The sequence below is a fragment of the Pan paniscus genome, chromosome X (genome assembly GCF_029289425.2).
Source record: "Pan paniscus chromosome X, NHGRI_mPanPan1-v2.0_pri, whole genome shotgun sequence".
Taxonomy (NCBI): Eukaryota; Metazoa; Chordata; class Mammalia; order Primates; family Hominidae; genus Pan; species Pan paniscus.
In genome coordinates, this window is record NC_073272.2 from 149,137,750 (window position 1) to 149,151,916 (window position 14,167).

Genomic DNA, 14,167 nt, shown 5'->3' on the forward strand with positions numbered 1-14,167 from the left:
GATTTCACTTTTCTCAGAACTCATTATACCTAAACTATGTATGGAAACAAAAAGCTGCACAGTGCTTTCCTCCTGGGAGTCTGGAATTTTGGTCCATGCCTGGGAAGAACCACTTGTGTGACCAGCCCAAGTTCAACTCATGGGTGATGAGGTTTTACTGAACTCCACTGGTTGGCAGCATTTTACATGTGTGGTCACACCTTGCTGTGAGGGAATTAAGTGCGTTCTATGTGACCCTACTGGGAGATGAGATGACTCTGGAAACTTGTGTCTGGTCTCCTGCACGTCTCCCTGTGCACCCTTTCCCTTTGCTGATTGTGCTTGGTACCCTTTCACTGTAATAAGTTGTAGTCATGGGTAGGACTATATGGTGAGTCCTGTGAGTTCCCCGTTAGTGAGATACTGGACCAGATTTAGTGGTTTGGGGTCCCCCATTTGGTCCACATGCCCCATATCTGGCATATCCATCCGGCCCCTCCATCTCACACTCCAGGAAGTTCAGATCAGGACACTACTGAGAGGAATCATAATGGACAAGCTTGCTTGAGTGCTTCTTAGATCTCAGGGACTCTTCTCAATGCTTTTTAAAACATCTAATATATTCCTCATCACTCCCCGTTGAGATAGATTCTATCGTTTCACCAATTTTGTGAAATAAATCCTTGGTTTTCTCTACGCAACTTTTCTGTAAATCCAAATCTCTTCTCATACCAAAAGTTCATGCTTCTATAAAGTAAATGGTACCAGGAGGTTTGGGCAAAGAAACTAGAAGTTGAAGTAAAATCAGTATGGTGGTAAAATTTTTGTGCTTTTTTTTCCTCCTCTATCTCCAAGACTGAACTCAAAGGCTGCCCAAATTTCTAAATTGCACATGAGGTGTGGACAAAAAGAGTTTTATGAAACAGGTCTCTGTCTATGGCCCAAGAGCTAGGAAGGCAGGCCCATACAGTATACAGGGAATGAGGGAAAGAACATTTGGATCCTGCTGGCCCAGCTCACAGATTAGCTCCAGTCCTGAATCTGTATCCTGTGGCTGCAGCACCAACCACAGCTGGAAAAGCATCTAAAAATCTCAAGGAGGGGAATCCTACTCTCAAACAAGAGATTTTGTCCAAAAAGGTGTGAGAAGATTGGAAGGTGGTAATGAGTAGCACTTTTGCAGGTCTCAGCCCAGGGCACAGGCCAATAAAAAGACTGAGACTTACTCATAGGTCTGTGGAACACTTCCTCTTTGCCACACCTTACCAGTATGTCAGTAGGACTCCTGGGTAATAGCAGGGGAATAGCACTGAAACAACTTCATATGTCAGATTTCATTTAAGAATAAATATCTAGGGAAACTCAACACAAGAGCAGAAAGTTTAACCTCTGAAACCTATGGCTCCAGGAAACCGTAAACACAGTTGCACTCCTAAGCAGACAAAAGTAAACTGTAACTATAAAGGCTTATTTTCCTCAATTCCGTTTACCTAGTATGTTATGTCTGGCTTTCAACTGAAAAAGGAGTTACAAAGCATTATAAAAAAAGAAAATACCCAGTTTGAAGAGACTAAATATCAAACAGACTCAGGTACGGAAGAGATGTTGGATTATCAGTCTGACAATTTAATACCAGTATGGTGAATATGCTAAGGGCTCTAATGGCAAAAGTGAATAGCATGCAAAAATAGGTTGGTAACATAGGCAGGGAGATGGAAACTCTTTGAAGCAGAGTCAAAAAGGATATGCTAGAAGTTGAAAATTCTATAAAACCATCAGTAAAAGAAAATGTATACCTATTGGACTTCATAAAAATTAAAAACTTCTGTGCATGAAAAGATATTAGGAAGAGAACCACAATGCAATCCACAGACCAGAAACAAATATTTCCAAATCATATATCTGATAAGAGATGCACATGCAGCATATATAGAGGACTCCTAAAATTCAACAACAACAGAAAACAAACCAATTCAAAGCTGTGGAAAGTATTTGATTAGAAATTTCTGCTTAAAAGCTATGGAAGTGGGCAGTAGGCACATGAAAAGATACTTAATGAAACTAATTGTTAGGGAAATACAACTCAAAACCATAGCGATATACCACCTCACGCTCACTAAGATGGCTACTATTTTTTTTAAAAAATGAAACATCAACAAGTCAGGAAATAAGTGTTGGCAAACGTGGTGATATTGGAACATTTGTGTCTTCTGGAATGTAAAACGATATGACTGTTATGCATAACCCTGTGTGATTTCTCAAAAAATTCAAAGTAGAATTACTATATAATTCAACAATTTCACTTCTGAGTATGTGTCCAAAATAAACAAATACACAGACCTACATTTTTGTGTACTGAAAAATATGGCATTATTACTCACAATAGCTAAAATGTAGAAGCAACCCAAGTGTCCATTGCTAAATGAATAGAGAGGCAAAATGTGGTATATGCATACAATGGAAACTTATTCAGCCTTACAAAGGAAGGACATTCTAGCATACATTACAACATGCATGAACCTTGAAGATATTATGCTGAATGAAATAAATCAGTAACAACAAGACAAATACTGCATGATTCCATTTACACGAGATACTTAGAGTGGTCAAATTCACAGAGACAGAAACTAGAAAGGTAGTTGCTAGGGGAGTTGGGAAAAGTGAATGGGGAGCTATTGTTTAATGGTTATAGTGTTTGTTGTGCCAGAGAAAAGAGTTCTTGAGATGAATGGTGTAGATGGTTGCATAATAATATGAATGTACTTAAATATCATTGCTCTGTAAACAAAAACTGGTTGAGAAGGTCAATTTCATGTTATGTATCTTTTATTAAGAAAAGAAAGAAACCCCTACCGTAACAAAAATGAATAATGCCTTTGATTGGCTCATCAATAGACAGGACAGGGCTGAGGAAACAAGCACAAGCCTGATGAAATGTCAATATAAATTTTCAAACCTGAAATGCAAAGAGAAAAAAGAAAGGAAAAAGACAGAACAGAATATTCAAGAACTGTGTGACAATTACACATGGTATAAATATGTATAATTGAAATACCAGAAGGAAAAGAAAGAAAGAAAGGAACAGGAGAAATATTTGAATTGGCAATGGCTGAGAATGCCCCCAAATTAATGACAGACATGTATTCACAGGTCTAGGAATCTCATAGAACACCAAGTAGGATAAAAACTAAAAAGTATACATCTACACAAATCATAGACAAACTGTAGAAAATCAAAGAGAAAAAAATATTGAAAGGAGCTGGAGGGAAAAACAAGTATCAGAGGGATTCCTATTGTTATTTTACTCTATCTTCCTGCTTCCTAGTTTCCTAACCAAGCCCTTTAAAGGGAAATGCACAACAGTATGAGTAGACAAAAGACCCACCTTCTAGTGAGAAGGTCAGAGGGCGTTCCCTGGGATCCAGTGGACATGGTGAAGATCACTGAGAATAATTGATGTGGTTTGAATTTGTGTCCCCACCCAAATCTCATGTCAAATTGTGATTCCCTAGTGTTGGAGGGGGGACCTGATGGGAGGTGACTGGATCATGAAGGTGGGTTTCCCCCTTGCTGTTCTCATGATAGTGAGTGAGTTATCATGAGATCTGCTTATTTGGACGTGTGTGGCACCTCACCCTGCTCTCTCTTCCTCCTTCTCTGACTGTGTAAAACATTCCTTCTTCCCCTTTGCCTTCTGCCATGATCGTAAGTTTCCTGAGGCTTCCCTAGCCATGCTTCTTGTACAGCCTGTTAATTAGACCTTTTTTATTTATAAATTACCAAGTCTCAAGTAGTTCTTTATAGCAATGTGAGAATGGACCAATACAGAAAATTGGTACTGAGAGTGGGGTATTTCTATAAAGATATCTGAAAATGTGGAAGTGACTTGGAACTAGGTAATAGGCAGAGGTTGGAAGAGTGTGGTGGGCTCAGAAGAAGAAAAGATGAGGGAAAGTTTGGAGCTCCCTAAAGACTTGTTAATTTGTTGTGACCAAAATGCTGATGGTGATATGGTCAATGAGGTTTAGGCTGAGAAGGTCTCAGATGGAAATAAATAACTTACTAAGAACTAGAGCAGGCCAGGCGTTGTGGCTCATGCCTGTAATCCCAGCACTTTGGGAGACTGAGGTGGGCAGATCACCTGAGGTCAAGAGTTCGAGACCAGCCTGACCAACATGGAGAAACCCCATTTCTACTAAAAATACAAAATTAGCCAGGCACGGTGGTACACGCTGTAATCTCAGCTACTCGGGAGGCTGAAGCAGGAGAATCACTTTAACCCGGGAGGCGGAGGTTGCAGTGAGCCGAGATCACACCCTTGTACTCCTGCCTGGGCAACAAGAGTGAAACACCATCTAAAAAAAAAAAAAAAAAAAAAAAAACTAGAGCAAAGGTTACTTTTGTCATGTGTTAACAAAGAGTTTGGAAGCATTGTGCCCCTGTTCCAGAGATCTATGGAACTTTGAACTTGAGAAAGATAATCTGGAACTGGTACTTATATTTTAAAGAGAAGCAGAGTATAAAAGTTTGAAAACTTGCAGCCCAGCCATGTGGTAGAAAAGACAAACCCATTTTCTGGGGAGGAATTCCCGCTGGCTGTAGAAATTTGCATACGTAAAGAGGAGACAAATGTTAATTGTCAAGACGATGGGGAAAATGCCTTGAAGGCATTTCAGAGACCTTCCTGGCAGCCCCTCCAATCACAGGCCTGGAGGCCTAGGAGGGAAGAACAATTTTGCCACCAGGCCCAGGGCCCTTCTACCATGTGCAACCTCAGGACATCACTCCCTGTGTCCCAGCCACTCCAGCTTCAGCTGTGGCTAAAAAGGCCACAGATATGTCTCAGGATTCTGTTCCAAAGGGTGTAAACCATAAGCCATGGCAGCCTCCACATATTGTTAAGCCTTCATGAGCACAAAGGGCAAGAGTTGAGGCTTGGAAGCCTCTACATAGATTTCAGAGGATATATGGAAATGTCTGCTGCAGGGCTGCAGCCCTCGTGGAGAACCTCTGCTAGGGCAGTGCAAAGGAGAAATGTGGGGTTGGAGCCCCTACACAGAGTCCCCACCGGTGCACTGCCTAGTGGAGCTGTGAGAAGAGGGCCACCATCCTCCAGACCCCAGAACAGGAGATCCACTGACAGCTGGCATCATGTACCTAGAAAAGCCACAGGCACTCAACACCAGCCTGTGAAAGCAGCCGAGGGGGCTGTACCCTGTAGAGCCACAGAGGCAGAGATGCCCAAGGCCTTGGGAGCCCACCCTTTGTATCAGTGTTGCCTGGAAGTGAGACATAGAGTCAAAAGAAATTATTTTGGAGCTTTAAGATTTAATGACTGCACTGCTGGATTTCAGACTTGTATGGGGTCTGTAACCCCTTTGTTTTGGCTAATTTCTTCCTTTTGGAACAGGAGTATTTAGTCCATGTCTGTACCCTCATTGTATCTTAGAAGTAACTAACTGGTTTTGGTTTTACAGGCTCATGGGTGGAAGGGACTTACCCTGTCTCAGATGAGACTTTGGACTGTGGACTTTTGAGTTAATGCTGGAATGAGTTAAGACTTTGGGGGACTGTTGGGAAGGCATGATTGTATTTTGTAATGTGAGGAGAACATGTGATTTGGGATGGGCCAGGGGTAGAATGATATGGTTTGGATTTGTGTCTCCACCAAAATCTCATGTCAAATTGTGATCCCCAGTGTTGGAGTGGGGCCCTGGTGGGAAGTGATTGGATGATGGGGGTGGATATCCCTCTTGCTGTTCTTGTGATAGTGAGTGAGTTCTCATGAGATCTGGTTGTTTGGAAGTGTGTGGCACCTCCTGCTGCTCTCTTCCACTTCTCTGACCATGTAAGACATGCCTGCTTCCCCTTCACCTTCCAGCATGATTGTAAGTTTCCTGAGGCCTCCCCAGCTATGCTTCCTGTATAGTCTGCAGAACTGTGAGTTAACCTCTTTTTAAAAATAAATTACCCAGTCTCAGGTGGTTCTTTATAACGACACAAGAACAAACCAATAATGGCAGCAAATGTAAGAAAGAACACTTTAAATTTGATAGAATTTCCTGCATCAACCCAAGGTGCCCATGCAGGAATCTTTCTATTAATCTAGGATTGGAGAACTGGACTAGAGATAGAGCATTACCCAGTTCTCAACCCTGAGCAGGACCACTCACAACCCATGGATTCAAATATCATGACAGCAGCAATAGCAGAATGTATAATACATTTTTTCCAGCACACATGCAACACTCACCAAGCTGGATTATCTTCTGAGTAGTGGAACACACAATAAACTGATCACGAGGTCAGGAGATCGAGACCATCCTGGCTAACACGGTGAAACCCCGTCTCTACTAAAAATACAAAAAATTAGCTGGGCGTGGAGGGTGCCTGTAGTCCCAGCTACTCGGGAGGCTGAGGCAGGAGAATGGCATGAACCCGGGAGGCGGAGCTCGCAGTGAGCCAAGATCACGCCACTGCACTCCAGCCTGGGTGACAGAACGAGACTCCGTCTCAAAAAAAAAAAAAAGAAAAATTGAAATCACCGAGTATGGTCTCTGGCCTTTCATGGCATCAAATTTGCAATCAAACAATAACATTAATACAACAGGAAAATCTGAAACCACTTAGAAACTAAATCACACAATCTTCAACAATTCAAGGATCACACTTAATCTCAACAAAATAAAAAATCCACAGAACTAAGTTAAACTGAAAAAGCAACATATCACAACTTGTAGGATGAAGCTAAAACAGTGTTTAGAGAGAGAATTACAGCAGTTAACACTTAGATTAAGACTTTTTAAAGGTCTCAAATAATCTAAGCTTCTACCTTAACTAACTAGAAAAAGAAGAAAACAAATTAATTCAAAGCAAGCAGAAGTAGAAAGTCAATAACTGATATTAAAAAGAGAAAATACATAGGAAAAAAATTAAGAAACCAAAATCTAGTTCTTTGAAAAGATAAAGAAAATGGATGGAACTCTAGTCATCCAGACAAAGTAAAAAGAGAGAAGACACAAATTATTCAAATCAGGAAGGAAACAGGAGTTATCATTACAGAACCTGCAGACATTAGAAAGGTAAAAATGAAATACTGAAAACAAATATATGCAGAAAAATTCAAGAATTGAGATGGAATTGGTGATGAAATTAAATAAATTTCCTCTAAACTCAGAAACTACCAGAACTCATCTTAGCTGAAATGGATAACCTGAATAGTACTCTAGCTAATAAAGTAATTGATTTCATAGTAAAAATGTTTTTGAAAATTAAATATGTAGACCCAGATATGTTCACTGGAGATATCTTACAAACATATAAGGAAAACGTCACACTCATCTGGACACTAATACAGCAAATAAAAGAGAATGGAGTGTTTTCTGAATCTTTTTATCAGGTTAACATTACTGAGCTATCACCAGGCCAGCAGTACAAAAAAAGAAAAAAAAGAAATATAAAGGAAAAAATTAGAGGCCAATATGCTTTATAAACATAGATGTGAAAAATCTCCATCAAAACCTTTTTGAATAGAGTACAGCAACATCTAAAAAGTGGGATTTTTCTGGGAAATGGAAGGCTGGTTCAATATTTGATAATTAAGCAATATAATTCACTATCTCAACAGACTAATGAAACTTATGATGATTTGAACTAAAGCAGAGAAGAGCATTGAAAAAATACAACACATTCATAATCAGAAGTCTCAGAAAACTAGATGTAGAAAGGAACTTAACCTGACAGAGTACATATACCAAACCCTAGAGCAAATATCAATGTAGGGAAAGACTAAATGCCTTCCCCTAAGAGCATAAACAAGAAAAGTATGTCTCCTCTCACCACTCCTATTCAGCAATGTAGTGGGATTCTTACCAGTGAAATCCAACAAGAAATATAAATAAGCAGCATCCAGAATGGAATGGATTAGACAACACTATTTCTAACCTCAGAAGACATCCCTGTCTATGCAGAAAATCCCAAGGAAACTGCACAATAACTTCTCAAACAAGTGGGTGCAGCAAGCTCACAAGATAGAAACTCAATATACAATAATCATATTTCTATGTAATGGCAAAAAAAGTGGAAAATTGTTCTTGCCATTTCTTCAGGTTGTGTCCTTTGCTCTGCCTAGTCTACTGTTCAGCTCATCAAAGTCATTCTTCATTTTCGTTATAGTATTTTTTTTTTTATTTTTAGCATTTCCTTTTGACTCTTTTTTACAGAGTTTCTATCTTTCTGCTGATATTACTTATCTGCTCTTGGACATTATCTACTGTTTCCTCAGAGACCTCAGCACATCCCTCAAAGTTGTTTTAAATTCCTAGTCAGGGCTGGGCATGGTGGCTTGCGCCTGTAATCCCAGCACTTTGGGAGGCTGAGGTGGGCAGATCACGAGGTCAGGAGATCAAGACCATCCTGGCTAACACGGTGAAACCCTATCTCTACTAAAAACACAAAAAATTAGCCAGGTGTGGTGGTGGGCATCTGTAGTCCCAGCTACTCAGGAGGCTGAGGCAGGAGAATGGTGTGAACCCAGGTGTGAACCCAGGAGGCGGAGCTTGCAGTGAGCCAAGATTGCGCCACTACACTCCAACCTGGGCGACAGAGCGAGACTCCATCTCAAAAAAAAAAAAAAAATTCCTAGTCAGATTATTACAATATCTCTACCATATGAGTCTGTTTCTAATGAATGCTCTGTCTCTTCACACTGCATTTCTTGTGTATTATGGTTTGAAATTTTTTGTTGCAAATTTGACGTAATGGAATGGATAAAAACAATGGAGTTAAATAGGCCTTTAGTGTGAGGCTTTATGTTCATCTGGCTGTGTTTACTGTTTGCTGTAGCTGTAGGTGTCAGAGGCTAAACCTCCCTGTGGTATCCTTCATTTTTCCTCCTTGGTTGTGTTTGGTTTTCCTTGGAGACTTGCTCACTACGATCTGGCATGTACAGTTCTTTCAGTTTCATTCCCCCATTGATGTGGCAGTGAGCTGTGGAGGGAGGGAAAATGTTCTATCCTCCTATGACTAGGTGTCAGGCTTGAATCAGTGTGCCCTGGGCTGTAGCTTTCACTAGTGCTTCTCAGTTTTGTTTTCTCCTTGAAGACACAAAAGGCTGGATGGTGTTGTAGTTGGATATTTCCCTTCCCACAGGTTGGTTAAAGTCTAGAAAAAAACCCAGCAAGTTAGACTCTGGAAAAATAATTTATCTGGTAAGAAGAACAGAACACTCTGGGCATATTTTCTAATGAATTCTTTCCAATCTTTTTACAGGAAGTAGGAAGGGATTTTTCTGACCAACTCTACTGGACTTGGCCAAATCCAAAGGAAAGTTCCAAATTATGGGGAACAAGGTCTCTGAATTGGCTAAATTCATGCAGCTGGAAAAAAAAAAAAAAAAGAAAAGAAAAAAAAACAAGAATTTGATTACCTGTGGTGCTTTATTTACATAAGAAGGCCACCTTTTAGTAGACAAGCCAAACTGAAACAGCAATGGTTGTAGTACACTAGCTAAGCTTCTGCCTTTTTTTCACAAGACAGCCTGCATTTGTTCCTAAATCAAGTCCTTTCTGGTTTGATATTTTTGTTACTTTTGAAATATCAGCAGTTTGTCCCAGCCAAAATATGGTAATGAGATTTAAAAGGATTTTTTTTAAAGAGCACAATGGTTAAAAATCAGCTTAATTAAAAGCTAAGATCCAAGATATATATGTTTGTGTGTGCCTGTGTGTGTGTGTGTGTGTGTGTGTGTCTGTGTATGTGTTATATATAAAGTTTCGGTGCCACAAAAGGAATAGCACTCAAATATAAAATTTTCTTTTTAATTCTCAGCAAGGCAAGTTACTTCTGGTGAGCGCACACTTGGACAAGGGAGGGGAAGGGGTTCTTATCCCTGATGCACGTGACACCTGCTGTGTCGTTCCCCTGTTGGTTAGGGTTAGACTGCAGAGGCTAAACTAATTCCGATTGGCTAATTTAAAGAGAATATCGGGTTGAGTGCTTTGGCAGGAGTCAGGACAGAGCAGGTAGCAGGTAATCTGAATGAGTTAGGGTGGAGCAGGTGATCAGAATGAGTTAGGGTGGAGCAGGTGATCAGAATGAGTCAAGGTGGAGTGGGAAATCGAAAAAGGTTGCTTTACGAGGAAGTTAAGTTTAAAAGTAGAAGGCAAAGAATTGAACATACTGACATATTATTTGAAAAGAAATTTAGAACTCATATCTAACAACCCCTCCCCTTGTATTTCCTTACAGCTTTCTTTTCAAACTTTTTTTTTTTTTTTTTTTTAACATGTCTTGGCTTAGTTGTTTTGCTTGATTTTCCAAAGAAGAAGCGTCTCCGGATAAAGTGGAGGATAGTTAAGGGAGGTTTTAGTAAGTGCCGTTTTTATGAGCCTCTGCATCAACTTACAGATGCATGGTATGACACAGCACCCGACAAGAATAAGTACACCTATTACGCTGCAAGGGAAATAAGAATCGAGGCTATTATTCCTTTCCATTTACTGAACTACTTTTCTAGCCATCCTGTAAAGGGACCATTTACCCAAGTTGCTGGCTAGCTCATTGGATAGAGCAGTCAGACCTTGCAGTGCCTTTGTTATACTTCCACTAGGGGTGGTGTTGTTTGGGATGAAGGTGCAACACTGAGTTGTCATCATGATGCAAACTCCTCCTCTTTCTGCTAATATCATGTCTACGGCTATCCTATTTTCCTAAGCCATCTGGCCAGTAGCCCCATTTGTTCAGCTATTTCTTTAACAGCATCTCCAGTGTAGTTAATAAATTGCTGTTGGTTGCAATAGATGTAGTTTATCCAATCTACATTTTTATTAATTGTCATCCACCAAAGTATTGACTCAAATCCTGCAGCTATTTGATTTCGGGCTTTAAATTGATCTGGTATTCCCTGTGGGACTTTAATTGTGTCTCAATAGATGTGAGAGTCAAAAGACCCATAAGGGGCTTCTCTTGCTTTATGGTGTCTTATTTTTTCCTTCCTCTGGTTGATGAAATGCCAGGGTGAAAGGGCTAGCCAATTGGACTAAAGCACAAGTGCCACTCCAGTTATTCGGCAAAGTGTTCAGTAAAGGTCCACCACAATACCACCACACATCCGCTCGGGGATGAACAAGGGCTGACTGATTGATAAGCTCTTGAAAATTCTTAAGCTCACTGCATCCCTTCAGGTCCCCGAGTAATGCTAAGTTTCCTCCCTGTAGTGAGAGACACGAAGTGAACTTGGTGTTGGGAGACAGAAGCTGGATGGCCCTCGGGGTCTCACTCGCAGGGTGCTGGACTTTGGGATATAGCAGAGAGGGAGCTTGGCACGACTTATTACTCCAGGCTGTAGAATCCTGGAAAAGAGCTACCATGCAGCCCATACCTTGTCAACTGGAGGACCACCTTAGTGGAAAAGGGACAATCTGGGCCTCTGGCCTGCCGTGTGCAAAGCATACCAATTGCTTTTGTTTAACATGTGGACCGAATATTTGATCCATTCCAACCAGGCATTTGCATCTTGGTATCCTGTCTTAATTGCCAAAGTTTGTTTTAAGTCTTTAACTTCTATGATCCTCTAGTAAAATGAATGTATAGTTTTAGGAAATTACAAAAACCGGTTGGGGCAGTCCATCCTTGCTCTTTAGTGGTCCAGAAAACGTTGGACCAACTACTGCATAAAAGCTGTACATCAGGGAGCAAGACTCCTGGTTGGCACTGGGGTCTTTATCGAAATCTCCCCGGATTAAATGGTCCTAATTTACTAATGCCCAGTCTGAGGAGAGTCAGGAGGGACAGAGGTACTTTTCTGAAGTAGAGAGCTGTCTTTGACTTGGCAAGTCCCCACAGGGTGTAACAAGGCAAGCATCAAATCCAATAGTTTGAGGTGAAATTGACTTGGTTATGTTAATAACTAGATGGTCAGCAATAGAGTGAGGAAAGAAGAAAGAGTAATAGAAGAGGTGAAAGAGAGTTAAATTTTTCTTAGCTTTAGTTTGGTAGGGTTTTTCCCTGAGACTATGGCCCACAACTCTGGAGGGGGTGGCACTTTCTTGACTTGGGTGTGATGAGTCCATCCCTTTTTCGCTGTACCAACAGCAGTCTTGGTGGTTAGCAGTACAAGGTAGGGTCGTTCCCAGAGTAGCTCGAGTTTTCCTTCTTTCCACCCTTTGATGAGATCATGATCTTCAGGCTGGTGCTGGTTTACTGTAAACCAGGGGTGGTACCTGTGCTAAGACTTTTAGTTTTGAGGGAAAGGAAACTGGAAGATAAACCAAGTATATAATTTCTAAGAAACTGACCTTTTGTTTTAAATGTGAGGACATCAGCAGTGGACTTTATAGTCCTTGGTGCCTTCTTACTGAGAAATTTCTTTTCGCACCCATTTTTATTAGTTTTTAGACCAAAGAAAGCCAAACATCATTTTATATTTGACAATGCTTCCTGTATGATTTTTATACCAGATAAGCTAAATTTCACCTTTATATTAGTGTGTTATTAATGTTAAACTTAGTTTTAATAAAACTTTGTAGACATACTTATTCGATTTTTAATGTCTGACCATAAGGTAAGATTTTTATAGACTCTTTAACCTTTTATATTTTTTGTTAAAGAGCAGGTTAGTGCTTTCAGAAAAACCTGCTGTGCTTTTATTTTGCTGTTGTTTGAAATGCTTGTTCCCCAGTGCTGTAAAGAAATAGCACTTGAACATAAATTTAATTTATTTAATAAGGCCATTTTTACTTCCTACAGAAAGGGTACACTCGCCAGCAGTTTTGCCATGAGAGTACACCAAACAAAGGAGACAGGGTCATTTATAACCTGACATGTCCACCCTACTGCTGTGTCTGGTTTCCATTGGCTGGAACGGGACCTCACATTCTTTATTTGTCCCGATTGGCTAGCAACTTAGAGCTTTTTAAAAGAGGCAAAGGTAGAGAAGAACAAAGGAAGGAGGAAGTAACTTGTGGAATGCTGAGAAAGGTAAAAACACTTTTAAATAAGGAAGAGGAACAGGCTATGACCTGATGCTTGCTTGGACCAGCATAAGCATGCCAGGGCAAATACTTAGGAGCACAGGTCTTTGAATAAATTTTGCTTCTAAGAGAAGTTACTATTTATTCCTAATTAGATAGGGAGGAAAGTCTTTGAAGAGGAACCTCTACTTTACTTTTTACAATATTCCCCCTTTTTATTTCATAATTTCTCTTCAAACGTGTTTAATATGTTTTGACTTAATTGCTTTGTCCCTGTAAAAGAAGTAATTTTTTTTTTGAATAGGGTGGAGGAGAGTTAGGAGTTAACTCTATAAGAGTGGCAGAGACAAGTTTTTGCATAAAACTTTGAAGGCAGGGAATAATATAACAGTCTACAAGAATAAGTACACCAATAATAAGAACGAACAAGGTGAGAATTGAAGTTAAATTTTTTTTTTAATTTATAGTTACCTATTAGAACAACGTGGATTTAAATTTTGCATCTATTTGATTTTGTGCTTTAAAATTATTTGGCAGTTCTCACAGGACCTTAATAGCATTTATATAAACCTGAGGATTAAAGGACTTACAAGGAGTTTTCCTTGGCCTGCGGTGCTTTGTTTTTACCTTTTTAGATGGATGAAATGCCAGGGTGAAGGGGATAGCCAATTGGATTAGAGCACAAGTACTGCTCCAATTATTTGGCAAAGTGTCTAGTAAAGATCCTCTACAGGATTACCATACATTTGCTTGGGGATGGCTAAGCATGGACTGATGGGCAAGCTCTTAGAAAGGCTTGAGCTCTTTATATCCTTTTATGTTTCCAAGAAACACCAAATCTTCCCCCTGCCATGAGAGGTACAAAGTAAACTTGGCATTTAGAGGTGGAAGCTGGATTGCCCTCGGGGGCTGGCCCACAGGGGGTTGAACTTTAGGAGACAGCAGAGAGAGCTCAGTAGGATGGATTATTCTAAGCAGTGGGATTTTGAAAAAGAGCCACCGTACAGTCCGTATGTGGTCAATGGGGAGACCATTCGAATGGAAAGGGGATAATCTGGGCCTCTGGCCTACCGTGCATACAAGCGTCATAATCGCTTTTATTAACGGATTATTTAGTCAATTTCAGCCAGGCATTTGCATTTTGATATTTTCTCTTGACGGCTGTTTGTCTTAGGTCTCTTATTTTTATAATAGACACCCTAGTTTTATTAGACGTA